We start from the raw sequence: 17,574 nt of genomic DNA, 5'->3' as shown, positions 1-17,574 counted from the left end.
TGTGTGGTGGCCTGGCCAGATCACTGAGGACAAATATTCTAACAGTGTGCTAACATCCTTAGAGTATTCTAAACTATCTTGCAAACTGCAGGCACCAGACAATTACTTATTTTGCTTTAGTAGGACACTTATCTCTTCCCTTTTCTTTTTTGAAGAGAGTAATAATGTGCTCTTGCATCAGGGTCTAGTGGATAGAGCAAGGGCCTAGGAATCTGAAGGACTTAAATTCTAACCCTGGCTCTGCCGCTTGCCTGTTGTGTGACCTTGGACAAGTCACTTCACTTCTCTGTGCCTCAGTTACCTCATCTGTAAAATGGGGGTTAATACTGTGAGCCCCCTGTGGGACAGGAACTGTGTGCAACCTGACTAACTTGCATCTACCCCAGTGCTTTGTACAGTGCCTGGCACATAGTAAACACTTAGCAAATACTGCTGGAAAAAAAAATCTGCATTCATACTGGGATCAGACTACTGGGACTTTAGAGAGAAGTAGCATGGCCTAGTGGGCCTGAAAGTTGGAGGACTTGGGCTCTAACTCTTACTCTACCCTTTGTCTGCTGTGTGACCTTGGTAAAGTCACTTAACTTCTCTGCGCCTCAGTTACCTCACTTGTAAAATTGGGATTAAGACTGCAAGCCCCATTTGGGACAGGGACGGTGTCCAACCTGATTATTTTATTACAGTGTTTGGCGTGTAATAAGCACTTAACAAATACCATTACAAAAAAAGTTTAATATTCAGAAAACCCCTCACCCCTACCCTGTTGGCCCCAGTGTACAACAGGGCTGAAAAATTGAACTTCAAATGAAATACCACACCTTTTGTCACAGGGCTATAGAAACCATTTATGTGAATAATCTCAGTGGGGTCTAGCTGAGAAATAATAATAATGTTGGTATTTGTTAAGCACTTACTATGTGCAGAGCACTGTTCTAAGCACTGGGGTAGATATAGGGTCATCAGGTTGTCCCACATGAGGCTCACAGTTAATCCTCATTTTACAGATGAGGTAACTGAGGCACTGAGAAGTTAAGCGACTTGCCCACAGTCACACAGTTGACAAGTGGCAGAGCTGGAATTCGAACCCATGACCTCTGACTTCAAAGCCCGGGCTCTTTCCACTAAGCCACGCTGCTTCTCACCTCCCTGGAGGAATGTGGAAGGCTAAGGCTATCACTATTAGTTCAGGTTGGGGAAAACTGCTGGTTGATGCGGATGTAAAAAACCCTTGGTCCAGCATAGGTCCACTTGGCCCACTAAGGAGGTTTTATTAAAGAAACTCTGTGACTGTTCCTACAACAGGTAGAGTGTGGTAGAGTATTTCTATTTTATAATTGATATCTTATCATCTGAATTACAGCAAGAGACCTTGTTTTACCTAAGTGGCTTTTCCAGGGGCAAATTCCATTTTGGCATAAGGGCACAAAGGACAAGTTGGATCTTGAATGAAGCATGTTCATTGTATTGTTCTATGTGGAAGAGAGAATCTATTAGGGGACTTCCCTTCATTGGTCCCACCTTGGAGTGAGCCTTAGGAATCTGATGCCAGTTCATTAACTTGAGTGACAGAGAGCACCTCAGAATTTCACCCCTCCTTGATCCTGGTCCCACAATTCAGGTAATGACCGTCCCCTGCCTCTCCATACTGGAATTTGGCCAAGGAGATAGACAAACTTCACATTTGTCTTGGGGCTTTGGAAAAATAAGTTTCCGAGGAGTTGATGGAAAGACGGCTTCACGTATGTGACTTCCTCTCTGGGGAGAACAAGTGAAAAAAAGATCAAGAAGTTAGGGAAATAAGAAGTTAGAGAATAGAAGTGAGCTATTATGCTCACAAAGAGGAGCTGTTGAAGACTGGCCAAAGCAGTAGCTGGCAGAGAGAAGGAGAGAAATATAATTTTAACACTTTGGATGTGAAATTATTTTCATTCATTAAGGTAGATCCTTTGAGGCAAGGGGTCTGTAACATTTGATCATTTGACTTCTGGGAAGAGATCATTCAAGTCTAAGATTTCTTTCATTCTAAAATTTTAACTAGAACCCTGGCTTCACAAGCCTAAGAAGAGTAAATTAATTCAATCATATTTATTGAGCACTTATTGTGTGCAGAGCACTGTACTAAGCACATACCCTTACAAGTGAATTTAGCCCCCTCACCCAAAATATGCATATAGCTACCAGTAGGTAGTATATATTTGAAAGATCTCTTCATAACTTCAGTTTTGCCCCTACACCCACTTCCCAAAATACAGTTGAGAAAGACAGTAAAACCTTTGTACTTTCTTAATGGGGTCTAGAATAAATATTTCTCTCCAGAACACACATTTTTAATAACTGTGCCTGTCTGACTTCTAAACATTTTAAATCAGCTTTTGCTGTGAACACATAGATAGAAAAATTGGTTTCCACAGGTCATTATTGAACTTCATCTGCATTAGTTTATGCTCCCTGATGGGTAGCAAATGCCAGAACTTAGTAATAAGGAACGATCCCCTTGGCCAACTTAACCCTTTCTGGCAATCCTTTTACTACATCCTTTCACTGCCCTCTACAGGATTCCAATCCATAGCATCGGGGTGGTGCTTGCTCTTGTGGTAATCATTTCAAATGGCAGCGCCGAAGCAAGTTATGGGGCTCTGGATATGTAAAGAAGCAACAGCACTGCAAAAGGGATGCAAATTGAGTTTTCTGTGAAAATTAATGAATCTGAGGCAGACATACAGTACACAGCAAGATTCCCCCACACTGAAAATAGAACAGCAATAAAAATGCCACAAAGTGATAAGGTAGCAATAACACATGAGAGGTTTTATGTATCGCTCAGGAAAGAAATAAGAAGAAAGGAAAGAAAAAACATAGTTATTGTAAATGAGTGGATGCTATTTGATTTTTTTTCTTTTTGTTTGGTTTCAGTTGATTGCTAAACTAAAAAGTGTCTGCAGGATGATGGATTAATTAGTAGAAATGTGCAACCATTTTTTTTCCTTTAAAAAAAAAAATCCGTCTCTATAAGATCCCATCCAAAGTCCTCATTATTACACCGCGGTGGGTTTTGAAAGTCATTTACATAATAGCTAACAAAAATGTACTCAGCAAAACACCGGGCCTCCTAAACACGGGAGATAATTACGTTGGAGAATGATATTCCAATGCCATCTTCATTTTCAAGATACATTTATTTGCCCCATACACAGCTCAGAACCACCAGATACACATTAACGAACTGTGTAGGTGTGCACCCATTACAGTCTACAAGATACAGGGAGTTTGTGAAGGGAGGGGGCAGGAAAGGCGAAAGGAAATACAACATTCTATTCTTGGCATGTGTGTACCACCTGAATGGTATTTTTCATTATTCCATGTACTGGGAACATTGTATTATTCCACTGGGAAGTCATAGCAGAAGAGATATAATTATCAGCAAAGTAATGGGGAAGCTATTGCTAATGGCCAGCTATTCAAATATCTCAATATAATCGTCTTGCCCAATCTCTCCCCATTGCATACTCTTCTGGAGAAACTCATCATTTTTTTCCACTTACTCCAGCATAATGAATTCATTTTGCATTTTCTTTGTGAGAAATTAAGAGGAATAGCAATGTAATGTGTTGACATTTGAAATTCAGCACAGAAAAGTTTAGACTGGCAATTTAGTTTAATCGCACGCTAGCAGGGAGAGGCTGCTTATTAAATTAGTGTACAGGCTATGTATTTCTCTGTAAATCTCTTTCCTTCCACCTTCCTCACTCTCTTTTTTCCCCCCTGCGTGCTCCCCTTGGCTAAGAAAGAAAAGAAATGAAGAAAAATACTCCCATCTCAAAAACTGTATTTTGTGACTTTTCTTTATGATCATCCTGTTGAGGCTGCAGATGAGTGTTGAGTGACAGGACCTAGGGAAAAATTGAAAGAAAAATAAAAAGCAGTTTCCTCCAGGTTGTAAGATGAGAACAAGGTGCTTTGTCTTATGTTGTGACATTAAAACCAGGTCCTGACGACTTGGGTTCATTAAGCATTCCCTGTCCCTGCCTTCTCCCCAGAATGAAAGTTTTCATATAGTTGCCCTTGTCAAATCAGTCTGGAACATCATACACTTCCCCCCTCTGTTGTTGTACTGGACTTTCTGCCTAATGAAATCATCTGTTTTACCATGAGAGGTCCAGTTACTACACAATTTTTAGACTTTTGTGCTCCATAATGGACATGGACTGACCCACGAGTGTATTTTCTCTCAGCGCTTAGTTAAGGGCTCTGCACACAGTAAGCATTAATAAATACTATTTCTACTACTACTACACAGCAGTCACAGTCTCCCCAGAGAAGGCTGAATTTCCATTTTGAATACCATGATCCAGGAGTATTCAGCTTATTTATCATTTTGCATGTGGAAGGAACTCATGCCATTCAGCCTTTGTCTAGGCTATCAGCAGTCAGATGTAGATTGCTTAGGAGAAGCACCCGCCCTCTTTTCCTCCTTCCAGGGCCCCCATCCCTGACTTTTCAAGATGAACTTTAGCAAGAGGGTCATCCCAAGGATGGACAACACAAGCAAGGATGTAAGATTTATGTGAAGATGCCACATAGGAGGTCCAAGGAAGGAGCAGTGGTGGCAACAGGCTCCACCCTACCCACACAACTGCACACTAGTAATTGGAGAAGGAGATTTACAGTTGAAGCTTACACTCAGTAAGGCAACTTCCACTGTCAAACAGAAACCCCTGACCATTGGCTTTAGTACATTCTATCAGCCAACTCCCTCTTTACCTTCTTCCTTCCTATCAATTAGTAAATTGTATTTATAGAGTGCAGATTGTATGCAGAGCACTATACTAAGCTCTTACGAGTACAATAAAACAGAGTTGAACATTTCCTGCAGGAATTGGAACCCAAAACCTCTGACTCCCAAGCCTGTGCTCTTTCCACTAAGCCACGCTGCTATGTGCAGAACACCATACTAAGCACTTGGGAGAGTACAAGGGGAAGCTGCATGGCATAGTGGATAGAGCACAGGCCTGGGAGTCAGAAGGTTGCGGGTTCTAATTCTAGCTCTGCCTTCGGCAAGTCACTTCACTTCTCTGTGCCTCAGTTACCGAATCTGTAACATGGGGATTAAGACTGTGAGCCCCAAAAGGGACAGGGACTGTCTAACCTGATTTTGCTTGTATCCACCCCAGTGCTTAGTACAGTGCCAGGCACACAGTAAGCACTTAACAAATACTACAATTATTATTATTACAATAGAACAGAGTTGGTAGACATGGTCCCTGCCCACAACAAGTTTACAGTCTAGAGATAATTTACAGTCTACAGGGGTGGATCTATTAACTTTGTCTCACTCTCATCTTCTCATCTCTTTCAATGTTGACCACTTGCTCACATCCTCCTTCCTGTCTGAAATTCTCTCTCTCTTCATATATGGTAGGCCACTGCTCTCCCCATCTTCAAAAACCTAAAAATCACAGCCTCTCCAGGAGCCCTTCCTTGATTATTCATTCAATAGTATTTCATTCAATAGTATTTATTGAGCGCTTACTATGTGCAGAGCACTGTACTAAGCGCTTGGGATGAACAGGTCGGCAACAGATAGAGACAGTCCCTGCCATTTGACGGGCTTACAGTCTAATCGGGGGAGACGGACAGACAAGAACAATGGCAATAAACAGCGTCAAGGGGAAGAACATCTCGTAAAAACAATGGCAACTAAATAGAATCAAGGCGATGTACAATTCATTAACAAAATAAATAGGGTAACGAAAATATATACAGTTGAGCGGACGAGTACAGTGCTGTGGGGATGGGAAGGGAGAGGTGGAGGAGCAGAGGGAAAAGGGGAAAATGAGGCTTTAGCTGCGGAGAGGTAAAGGGGGGATGGCAGAGGGAGTAGAGGGGGAAGAGGAGCTCAGTCTGGGAAGGTCTCTTGGAGGAGGTGATTTTTAAGTAAGGTTTTGAAGAGGGAAAGAGAATCAGTTTGGCGGAGGTGAGGAGGGAGGGCGTTCCAGGACCGCGGGAGGACGTGACCCAGGGGTCGACGGCGGGATAGGCGAGACCGAGGGACGGTGAGGAGGTGGGCGGCAGAGGAGCGGAGCGTGCGGGGTGGGCGGTAGAAAGAGAGAAGGGAGGAGAGGTAGGAAGGGGCAAGGTGATGGAGAGCCTTGAAGCCTAGAGTGAGGAGTTTTTGTTTGGAGCGGAGGTCGATAGGCAACCACTGGAGTTGTTTAAGAAGGGGAGTGACATGCCCAGATCGTTTCTGCAGGAAGATGAGCCGGGCAGCGGAGTGAAGAATAGACCGGAGCGGGGCGAGAGAGGAGGAAGGGAGGTCAGAGAGAAGGCTGACACAGTAGTCTAGCCGGGATATAACGAGAGCCCGTAATAGTAAGGTAGCCGTTTGGGTGGAGAGGAAAGGGCGGATCTTGGCGATATTGTAGAGGTGAAACCGGCAGGTCTTGCTAAGGGATAGGATGTGTGGGGTGAACGAGAGGGACGAGTCAAGGATGACACCGAGATTGCGGGCCTGCGGGACGGGAAGGATGGTCGTGCCATCCACGGTGATGGAGAAGTCTGGGAGCGGACCGGGCTTGGGAGGGAAGATGAGGAGCTCAGTCTTGCTCATGTTGAGTTTTAGGTGGCGGGCCGACATCCAGGTGGAGACGTCCCGGAGGCAGGAGGAGATGCGAGCCTGAAGGGAGGGGGAGAGGACAGGGGCGGAGATGTAGATCTGCGTGTCATCTGCGTAGAGATGGTAGTCAAAGCCATGAGAGCGGATGAGTTCACCGAGGGAGCGAGTGTAAATGGAGAACAGAAGAGGGCCAAGAACTGACCCTTGAGGAACTCCAACAGTTAAAGGATGGGAGGGGGAGGAGGCTCCAGCGTAGGAGACCGAGAATGATCGGCCAGAGAGGTAAGAGGAGAACCAGGAGAGGACAGAGTCCGTGAAGCCAAGGTGAGATAAGGTATGGAGGAGGAGGGGATGGTCGACAGTGTCAAAGGCAGCAGAGAGGTCAAGGAGGATCAGAATGGAGTAGGAGCCATTGGATTTGGCAAGAAGGAGGTCATGGGTGACCTTAGAGAGAGCAGTCTCGGTAGAGTGGAGGGGACGGAAGCCAGATTGGAGGGGGTCTAGGAGAGAATGGGAGTTAAGGAATTCTAGGCATCGATTGTAGACGACTCGTTCTAAGATTTTGGAAAGGAAGGGTAGTAGGGAGATAGGACGATAACTGGAGGGGGAAGTGGGGTCAAGAGCGGGTTTTTTTAGGATGGGGGAGACGTGGGCATGTTTGAAGGCAGAGGGGAAGGAGCCCTTGGAGATTCAGTGGTTAAAAATAGACGTTAAGGAAGGGAGGAGGGCAGGGGCGATGGTTTTAAGAAGGTGAGAGGGAATGGGGTCCGAGGCGCAGGTGGAGGGGGTGGCACTTGCGAGGAGGGAGGAGATCTCCTCTGAGGATACTGCAGGGAAGGATGGGAAAGTAGGGGAGGGGGTTGCTGGGGGGGAGGGGAGAGGCGGAGGGCAACCTCTCATCCCTACCTTAATAACTTCCCTGATGTGTTACCTATGACCATTTGTCTTCACCTCTTAAGCATTAGATACTCACCGTTGGCTTTAAAGCACTCAATCAACTTGCCCCATCCTACCTCACCTCACTGATCTCTTTGGAGTAGTGGATAGAGCATGGGCTGGGAGTCAGAAAGTCATGGGTTCTAATCCTGGCTCTGCCAAATGTCTGCTGTGTGACCTTGGGCACTTCTATGTGCCTCAGTTACCTCATTTGTAAATTTGGGAATGCGACTTTGAGCCCCATGTGGGACAGAGACTGTGTCCAACCCGATTTGCTTGCACCCACCTCAGCACTTAGTGCAGTGCAAGGCACATAGTAAGTGCTTAACAAAATACCACAATTATTATTACTATAGTCCAGCCAGCACACTCCACTTCTCTAGTGGCAGCTTACTCACTGAGCCTCAATCTTGTCTTTCTCAACACCGACACCTTGCTCATGTCCTCCTCTTAGCCTGGAACTCTCCCCCCGACCCCTCTCCCCCCACACCTCCATAAACATCAAACCACCACTCTCTCCATCTTCGAAACACTATTAAGGTCACATCTTCTCTAAGAGTCCTTTGCTGATTAAGTCCTGTTTTCCTTGGTTCCCTCTCCCTTCTGCATCATCTACGCCCTGAGATCTGTGACCTTTGGGCATTTGATATTCACCGCCCCCACAACTCCACAGCACTTATGGACAATCTTTAAATTATATGTTATAAATTACTTATTGATTTATATTAATGTCTGGCTTCCCTACTCTAGCCATTCATTCAATCGTATTTATTGAGTGCTTACTGTGTGCAGAGCACTGTACTTAGCACTTGGAACATACTATTCAGCAATTAAAAGAGACAATCTCTGCCCACATCAGGCTTACAGTCTAGCACTGTAAATTCATTAAGGGCAGATAATGTGTCCACTGATTCTATTGCCTTATACTCTCACATACACATAATGTGCTCAATAAATACCATTTATTGATGGAGTAATTGATCACCATGTCCACTTGAATTGCTTATGTACATATCTGTAAAATCAGCTGCTTCCCTCTCCATGTAATTTATTATAGGGTCTGATCCCCCTTATAGATTATAAACTCCTTGAGGGATCATATCTATTAAGAATATTAAGCACTTTATACAGTGCTCTGCACGGAATAAAGACTCAGTAAATACTACTGAATTAATGATTGATAAATAGTTTCCTTGGTTCATCCTCTCATTCTAATGCCAGATATTTAAATCTTTTGCATGTTTTTACTTTAGTTTTTTTTTCTATATTTCCTGAGGAAACAGTGGACATTATCCCCTAGATCTATTTATCCCAATGTCATCTGCCCAGTTCCACCTGTGACACTGTGATAAACATGGACATAATGCTATTCATTAAGACCCTATTGAGGCCAATGCACTCTATTAATACTTGGGAAGGAACCAAAGAAACAGGAGACATACCCCTTGCACTCAAGAAGCTAATGTTTGAACAGGGGAAGCCACCATAAAAAAATTTACGTACAGGAGTGCAGAATAAATAAACTGAATGTTTGAAATATACACCTTAACAAAAATCCTATTAATGGGTAGAAACAGATACATAAATGCAAGAGACAGCTATCAGTTAATTGAGCTCTGGGTCTGGATATTTTAGTCAGGGAAGACTTGACTGGGGTGGTGAAATTTTAGGATAGCTTAGAAGGTAGAGAACATGGAGGCCTACCATGTTTTGCCAGAAAGAGAGTTCTAGGTCGGGGGGTGGCATGGGCAAGAGGCCAAAAATAATAATAATAATTTTGGTATTTGTTAAGCCCTTACTATGTGCCAGGCACTGTACTAATCACTGAGTTGGATACAAGCATATTGGGTTGGACACAGGCCGTGTCCTGCATAGTGCGGTCCTAATCCCATTTTACAGATGAGGTAACAGGCACAGCAAAGTGTCGTGACTTGCTCAAGGCCACACAGCACACAAATGGTGGAGCTGGGATTAGAACTCATGACCTTCGGATTCCCAGGCCCATGCTGTTTGCGCTACACTATGCTGCTTCCCAAATTAGGTGAAGCTAGAGTGGTGTTTAATTAGGAGGTGGACTTGGGAGGAGCAAAGAGTGTGAGCAGACAACTACCTAATAAGAGAGCAGAGAGAGAAGATGGAGATAGGTAGAGATGAGTCTTTTCAGGACACTTCGAACTCAAATAAGTTTACATTAAGAACGGCCTGAACTATAGCTGTGTTTTTTTTTCTAAGCCTTATGGAGTTCAGCAAATGTAAATTCCCGTAACTATTTCTGTGTTTTCCCTCAAGTTTCTAAAATATCCACAGTGATTGTTCTGCCAAAAATAATTTATGACAGTTCTGTTCTAGACTGGTGTAACTTCTACAAAGATGACCCACTAATTTTTACTTCAAAGTCTGACACTTTGTAAACTTGTCTTAGAACAACCATTACAGAAATCACCCTCAAATTTATTTTCAGGAGAAATTAATGGTCAAATGTGCTTAGCTTGTTTAAATGGTACCCTTTGAATAAAAACAGTTATGGCTGCAAAAAAGAATCCTTAATTCTAATGTAGAACATGTCAGGAAGAGAACAGACTGGAAATCAGGAGATCCAGTCTCTAGTCCCATCTCCACCTCTTCCCTCCTGTTTGACCTTCACAAATCATTTAACTTCTCTGTGACTCAGTTCCCTCATCTGTAAAATTGTGGTAAAATCTCCATTCTTCCTCCTTCTAAGACTGTAAGCCCCCTGTGGAATGGGGACTGCTCCTGATCTGACTGTTTTTTATCTACCCCAGTGGTTAGCTGGTTCTTTGTAAATAATAAGTGCTTAAAGAATATCCACTGTTAATATTATTAGTAATAGAAGGGGTAGTACTAGTAGTATCATTATCATTAATGCATGAAGGGAAAGCAATCAAAACATGGAAAAAATGAGAACTACACAATACGAAATGAGTTAAAAATATTAAAAAAATGTGAATCAAATATTGTATATTTGATGTTTACCATTCATTCTTTCATTCAATAGTATTTACTAGGCGCTTACTATGTGCAGAGCACTGTACTGAGTGCTTGGAATGTACAAATCAGTAACAGATAGAGGCAGTCCCTGCCCTTTGAAGGGCTTACAGTCTAATCGGGAGAGACAGACAGACAAGAACAATAGCAATAAATAGGATCAAGGGGATGAACATCTCATTAAAGCAATAGCAAATAAATAGAATCAAGATGATGTACATCTCATTAACAAAATAAATAGGGTAATGAAAATATATACAGTTGAGCGGACGAGTACAGTGCTGAGGGGATGGGAAGGGAGAGGGAGAGGAGCAGAGGGAAAGGGGGGAAAAGAGGGCTTAGCTGAGAAGAGGTGAAGGGGGGGTAGAGGGAGCAAAGGGAAAAGGAGAGCTCAGTCTGGGAAGGTCTCTTGGGGAAGGTGAGCTTTAAGTAGGGTTTTGAAGAGGGGAAAAGAATTAATTTGGCGGAGGTGAGGAGGGAGGGCATTCCAGGACGTGGCCCAGGGATCGACGGCGGGATAGGTGAGAACAGGGGACGGTGCAGAGGTGGGCGGCAGAGGAGTGGAGCGTGCGGGGTGGCCAGTGGAAAGAGATAAGGGAGGAGAGGTAGGAGGGGGCAAGGTGATGGAGAGCCTTGAAGCCTAGAGTAAGAACATTACAAATGCTTGGATGTTCTTCGACTGCTGAAGAAAAGATGAACTGTAAAGACTATTTTTACAGAAAACTCTAAAGTTTTGGCAGAGGGAGGAACCCAATTACTGTATTACCTTTGAATTATACTTAGGAAGGCATTTAATTTTTTTTAAAAAGTATCTTTGATCTTTGAACATCCTCATGCTGTTCTATGGCATTCTTCTTTTATGTCTCTCCTGCTTTTCTGATTTTTATTTCTTCACTTTATATTATTCTTCACTGTTGAATAGAATGTTCTATTTCTAAAAGTATACACTGAATTACCAAAATTGGTGGCATCAGTTACTCATGGACAGCAAAGATCATCCAATATCCTCAGCTCTGCCAGAGTGAGTGTTTTCAGTACAGTTTGTGGCAAACATTCAATTCCGGCTTTAGAGACCTGTTCAAGTCTGCTTGGACTGAGCATCCCATGTTATCAGAAAAACCCACGTAAGCATATGTATGTAGATGCAAGAATCCATGTGTACTGTGAACAACTGAGCCCTATAGCACAAGTTTTGCTAGCATGTAATGGGATCAAGGATTTCCAGTTTCATATTCCTTAAAATCAGCCCATAGCTCTGCTCACATTTAATGCCCTCCTAAAATTCCATCTCCTCTAACACCCTCCTAAAATTCCACCTCTCTGGTTGATTTCCCAGTTACCCATATCACCTCTTCAGCCCACTCTAAAACCTTATGAACTTATGTACACCCTACTCAGCATGTGCACAAACACACTCACACACGTATATGTATGTGTGTATATATGTATGTGTGAATTCTCTTTATTTTAAACACTATTTTAAAATATTTTCATTTTTCTTTTCCACTTGTGGCCAGGTAAGAAGTCACTTCGTAATTCTATACTTTCCAAGTGCCTAGTACAGGGCACCACACTAATTAAAAGCATAATGAATGCTACCACTGATTCCAGAGCACAAGGAGAAAATTGAGAATAGAGTTGGGAAGAAGAAAATTAGGGAAACCATGGCTCACTGTAACATTGACAGCAAAGTTACAGCAAAGTCTACATTCTGTATCAGGGAAAAAAATCTCACTGGTCAAATTAATTAGGGTCTCAAACAGCCTTTATGGGGAAAAGGGAAAATTCCATGACCTGTGCCCCTGAAACCTATACTGGGAGAGAGAGCTGTTTTTATAGCTCTTAGATATAGAGTATTTTTCAGACTGAAAACCAAACACACAGATGATGGATTCCATTTTTATCAAACAGTGGTTTATGCTGATTCTACAAAAAAGGTGTATGCAATACTCCTATTATTTTTGGATCACATAAAATATCCATTAATTACATTCTGGAGAATATAGTGACATTGGGAGTGGAAATATCTCTCTATATCATCAACATCTATTGTAGTTATTGAACACTTACTGTAGTTGGAACACTATATAGTTAGTAGGCTTGATCCCTGCCCTCAAAGACCTTATAACCTAGTGGGAAAGGCAGACAAAGTCAGTTACAACTAAGAGTAAGAAGGAAAAAGGAATGTCTTTGTTAGTGCTTATGAAGGTCTGAACAAAGTGCTATAGATCTTATGATCTGTAGAGATCTTATTAGAGAAGCAGCATGGCTTAGTGGAAAAAGCATGGACTTGCAAGTCAGAGGTCCTGAGTCCTAATCCTGGCTCTGCCGCTTATCAACTGTGTGACTTTGGGCAAGTCACTTAATTTTCCTGCGCCTCAGTTACCTCATTTGTAAAATGGAGATTAAGACTGTGGGACAACCTGATAACCTTGTATCTACCCCAACGCTTAGAATAGTGCTTTGCACACTAAGTGCTTAACAAATACCGTTATTATTATTATTACTGTTATTAGTGGCTATGAGTATATAAGTAGCACAGAAATGCTGAAGGGGCATGGTTTCCTCCAGTACCTGGGGTGTAGGCAATTCCCAAAAAGGGGAAAGTTGTGGTCTGGTGGATTTGTTGGAGTAGGGAGTTCAAGGTTGGGGGAAAAGTATGAAATAGGATTTGAGGAGGGAGAATCAGGATTGAGGTATAGTTGGATACAGTTAGGAGCAACAAATAGTGGGAACTGGGGACTAGCTGGAGAAGAGAGTTGATATGTAAGATGGAGGGAACTGGAGGGGTGCTTTGGAAGCAATGGTAAGGAATTTCGGTTGGATTCAGGGGGATATGAGAAATGATTGAAGGTTTGTGTGAAGTGGAGAAATGTGTAGTGAGCGATGTTGTGAGAGGATCAAGCATGCAGGGGCATCAAATATGGACTGAAAGGGGGGAAAAGCCATTGGCAGAGACTAATGAGGGTGTTGTTCTAAAAATGTAACAATGTGACCAGAGCTTGGTAGCTGTTTGAGTGGGAAGGAAGTAGGCGAGATCCAAGAGGTATAGCAGAGAATATATAAAGAATAACTCAGATTTAGCAGCTGATTGAATGTGAAAGCTGACAGATAGTGAGGAGTCAACAATACCACCCAGGTTACAGACTTCTGGGGGCAAGGAGGGTGGTGGTGTTAGTGAAAAAGATAGGACATTAGGAGGAGGAATGTAATGGAGGTGGATATGAAGTTTAGATTATGGCATGTTGAATTTGAGGCATTGGTGGGACATCCACTTGGCTATGTACTGGAGGCAGGAAGAAATGTGCTTTTGCAAATTAGGTGAGAGGTTGGGGATGGAGAGGTACATTTAGGAAGCATCCTCATTGAGGTGGGAGTTTAAGCCATTTGAGTAGATGTGCTCCCTCAGAAAGTGAGTGTGGAATGAGAAGAGTAATGCACCCAGAATAGTAGCAGTGAACAAAGTTGAGGAGTGGTCAGCAATGATGGAGGAGAACCTTGGTTGGTGAAAGCAAGATCTGAAAGTATTTCAAAGAGAAATGAATGATCTATAGTACCAAAGTCAGCAGAGAGGTCAAGGAGGTTTGGAATAGAGTTCACTGGTATGCCATCTTCTCTAACGCATCAAATGATTCCCTAGTAGTCTGAAATATTTTGTATCCCTCCAAAAGCATCTAATATGACAGTGTGGAGTGAAGCTGTCATTGTGAAAATTGGGCTGATTTTCTAAATAAGACCTAGTCATATATTTCACTGTCTGCCTCTCCTTCTAGATTTCAAGTTCTTGGAGGGCAGGGATCAGTTCTACCAATTTTATCAATCAATCAATCAATGATATTTATTGAAAATTTACTGTGCACAAAGAACTGCTCTAAGCACTTAGGAATGTTGCTAGACATGATCCCTGCCCACAGGAGGTTACAGTTTAGAGGGAGGGGCTTAAAATCTGTTGTATTGTTCTCTCCCAAGCACTTAGTACAATAGTCTGCTCACAGTAAACATTCAAAAATACCATTGACTGGCTTGAAGAAATGATAAGGAATCCATTTTATACCCCTCCAGGCAGATGACTGACTAAGCCTATTCAGGAAAAATGGCTATTTTAATCTTTTTCTAGGCATTTTTAGTTTTCAAAACTCTATTACCACTTTTGGTAGATTGTTCCATGTTTTATCATTCTGGTAGAAAAAAAAATATCCTAGTTATCTGATTTAATAATAATCTCTGATTTAATCAGAGTTTCAAAATCATCATCATACTATACATTAAGTGCTTATTTTGTGCCTATTGCTGTAAGTGGGGTAGGCAAAATACAATCAGTTCAGACCCAGTTCCTTCTCAACAAAGGGCTCACAAATAAGGAGCAGGAAGAGCAGTATTTAACCTACATTTTGCAAATGAGGGAACTGAGATACTGAGAAGTTAAGTGAGTTGCCCAAGTTCACATAGTAGGCAAGTAGTGGAGTCAGGATTTGAACCCAGGTCACCTGACTCTGATCCATGCTTTTTCCACTAGGTCATGCTGCTTTCCATTAATTTAAATTCATTCTCTCTGTGGACATGTAGAATATTGACACAGCATCTTCCCCATTGACAAGACACCAGTACCCTTCTCTTCTTTAAACTTAACATCCCCAATTCCACAACCTCTTCTGATTGATTTATTTTCCATTCTTTTAAAATTATTTCTGTCATTCTTTTCTGAGCATGTAACAGTTTCTTTGCAGTTATCCATACTTCTAAACAAGGCACATCACCACCAAATGAGAGGTGTCTTTAAGTGTCAGAAACTCACCACTGAAAAAGCACCTGAAATTTCCTTTTGAACAGGAAACTCTCCCATCTTACAGTTTACGTTGAAGTGGTAAAACATATGTGTGTGTGTGTGTGTGTGTGTGTGTGTGTGTGTGTGTATGAAGGATCAGTGAACTCTCTCTAGATCTTGAAAGCTTAAACACCTAAGAAGTTCTTCTCTAAAATCTTGTCAGGCACTTATGAATCATGAAGTCAACACAAAATCCAGACAGAAAAGAAAAACTCAAGAGACAGATGAACAGGAAATAGTTCCTTGTAACTTCATGTTCTAATCTTGCCCAGAGAATGTTATTTCCATGATCTTCAGGGGTATCATAAGGAGGAGAAAACTAAATATAGAAGCCACGGGTTAAGTAAGTGTGATATATAGTAGGGGGGAAAAAAGCAAACTGCTCAGAGCTTAAAGGTTTAAAAAAGCTCTCTCTGCAACAAACTCTGAAAGAATAAATTACATTGAGTGCTGTTTTAGAGTTCTCTTTATTTTGGGGAAGTGCAGTATGAATTGATATGGAGTGACCTGTATTTAAAAGGCTTGACATTTCTGGATTTGGAGCTTTTCCACTGTACTACTGCAGTGTTACATTGTCCTCCTCTTCCTTCTCCCTGACTGACACATTGCAAAACCTCTCATGCAGCACATCTTCTCCAATATCACCCTACTTATTTTCCATCACAGCTCTGCAGCCTATATAAGCAAAAGAATCATAATGGTCTACAACCAAGTTGATGGTTCCCAATATCCTTTGCTCTTCATCTTTTCCTCTTCTTTCTAGTTGCTTTCTTCAATAAAGGAAAATATGAGAGCTAGCTTGGCCTAGTGTAAAGAGCACAGGCTGGGAATCACAGGACCTGAACTCTCATCGCATCTCTGCCATTTGTCTACTGTGTGAACTTGAGCAAGTCACTTAACTTCTTTGAGTCTCCGTATATTGACCCCTCCATTCCCATTAAATTCATCCTCACCCATGGGCATGTTTTCCTCCCAAAGCCCCCGTGTTATTCCCTGAGAAATACAGAATTGCAAATCTTATTGTGGTGGCATTCACTGTACCATACTTAAAAATTTTCATCTATCTTCCTCCTTTTCATAATAGACCAATTAAGAAGTGGATAGAGCATGGGCCTGAGTGTCAGAAGGCCACATGTTCTAATCCTGGTTCCCTCACTTGTCTGCTGTGTGACCTTGGGCTAGTCACTTAACTTCTCTGGGCCTCAGTTACCTCATCAGAAAAATGAGAATTGAGTCCGTGAGCCCACGTTTGGCTGGGACTTTGTCCAACCCAATTTGCTTGTATCCACCCCAGGACTTAATATGGTGCTTGGCACATAGTAAGTGCTTAATAAATACCACAATTACTATTATTGTTATTATTATTGTTATTTTCTTATCCGTAAAACAGGAATGTGAGCACTATGTGGGACAGGCACTGTGTCAGACTTGATTATCTTGTATCGACACCCAGCACTTAGTACTTGGTACTTGGTACGTAATAAGCACTTAAATACCACAAGTATAACATCTTGGGCAACCAAGAAACATGTTGGATTCAGAGCATTTTCATTTACCGTCTAAGCCCTCAAAATTAACTCAGGAGTCTATTGATGAGGGTTGGGGATAAAAGAATAAGCAAAAATATTGCTACCAAACTTTGGGTTAAACAAATGTGTCCTGAGTAGCAGAACAATGGGTTGTAAATGGTTCTCACACTGCTGAGTGGATGTTTATAGAGAATTCTAAGTGGGGATGTGGAGACCAGAGAAGCAGAGCTCTTAAAATTTGCTGATGCCTAAGGCAAATGATAGACTACTGTGAACAGGTTGGCTAAGCTGCCAAAAGGAAGAAAAACTGTAGGGTTTGGGGAGGGAAATGAGGTGGAAGATGAATGGATAGATGAGGGATTTGGGAACTCACAATGGGGTCACGGCATAAATCACTAACACACTCTAACCAACTAATGCGACTCCAGGAGGGAAATTTTCCATTTTGGTTTGGGTTTCCTTATCACCTCAACTTGTGGATGTCTATGACAATATCACAGCAACTCTAATGGGAGCAAGAAACTCCTGCTATACATGACAATATTAGGAGTGAATGGGCCTGTCTCAGAGATGGTGTCTATCAGGGAGACAATCATGGATAAAACAGAGACCACTAAGACTAAATTAATTCTGAAGGAAGGAGGGTATTATCAAGAGATACATGG

The 17,574-nt window shown here is 42.3% G+C and overlaps 1 long non-coding RNA gene across 1 annotated transcript in view; it reads right to left on the bottom strand.

The window, feature by feature from the left end:
- Positions 1-3,187: 3,187 nt before the first annotated feature.
- LOC114810263 overlaps positions 3,188-17,574 on the bottom strand; it is a 113,137-nt gene continuing 98,750 nt past the window's right edge. The window contains exon 4 of the long non-coding RNA XR_003757982.2: positions 3,188-3,890. This is a non-coding gene — a long non-coding RNA (uncharacterized LOC114810263). The remainder of the gene's footprint in view (positions 3,891-17,574) is intronic.

This window comes from Ornithorhynchus anatinus, chromosome 3, assembly GCF_004115215.2.
Source record: "Ornithorhynchus anatinus isolate Pmale09 chromosome 3, mOrnAna1.pri.v4, whole genome shotgun sequence".
NCBI classification, from domain to species: Eukaryota; Metazoa; Chordata; class Mammalia; order Monotremata; family Ornithorhynchidae; genus Ornithorhynchus; species Ornithorhynchus anatinus.
The sequence above is the reverse complement of the archived record's forward strand: the minus strand, read 5'-3'. Positions and strand labels throughout refer to the sequence as shown.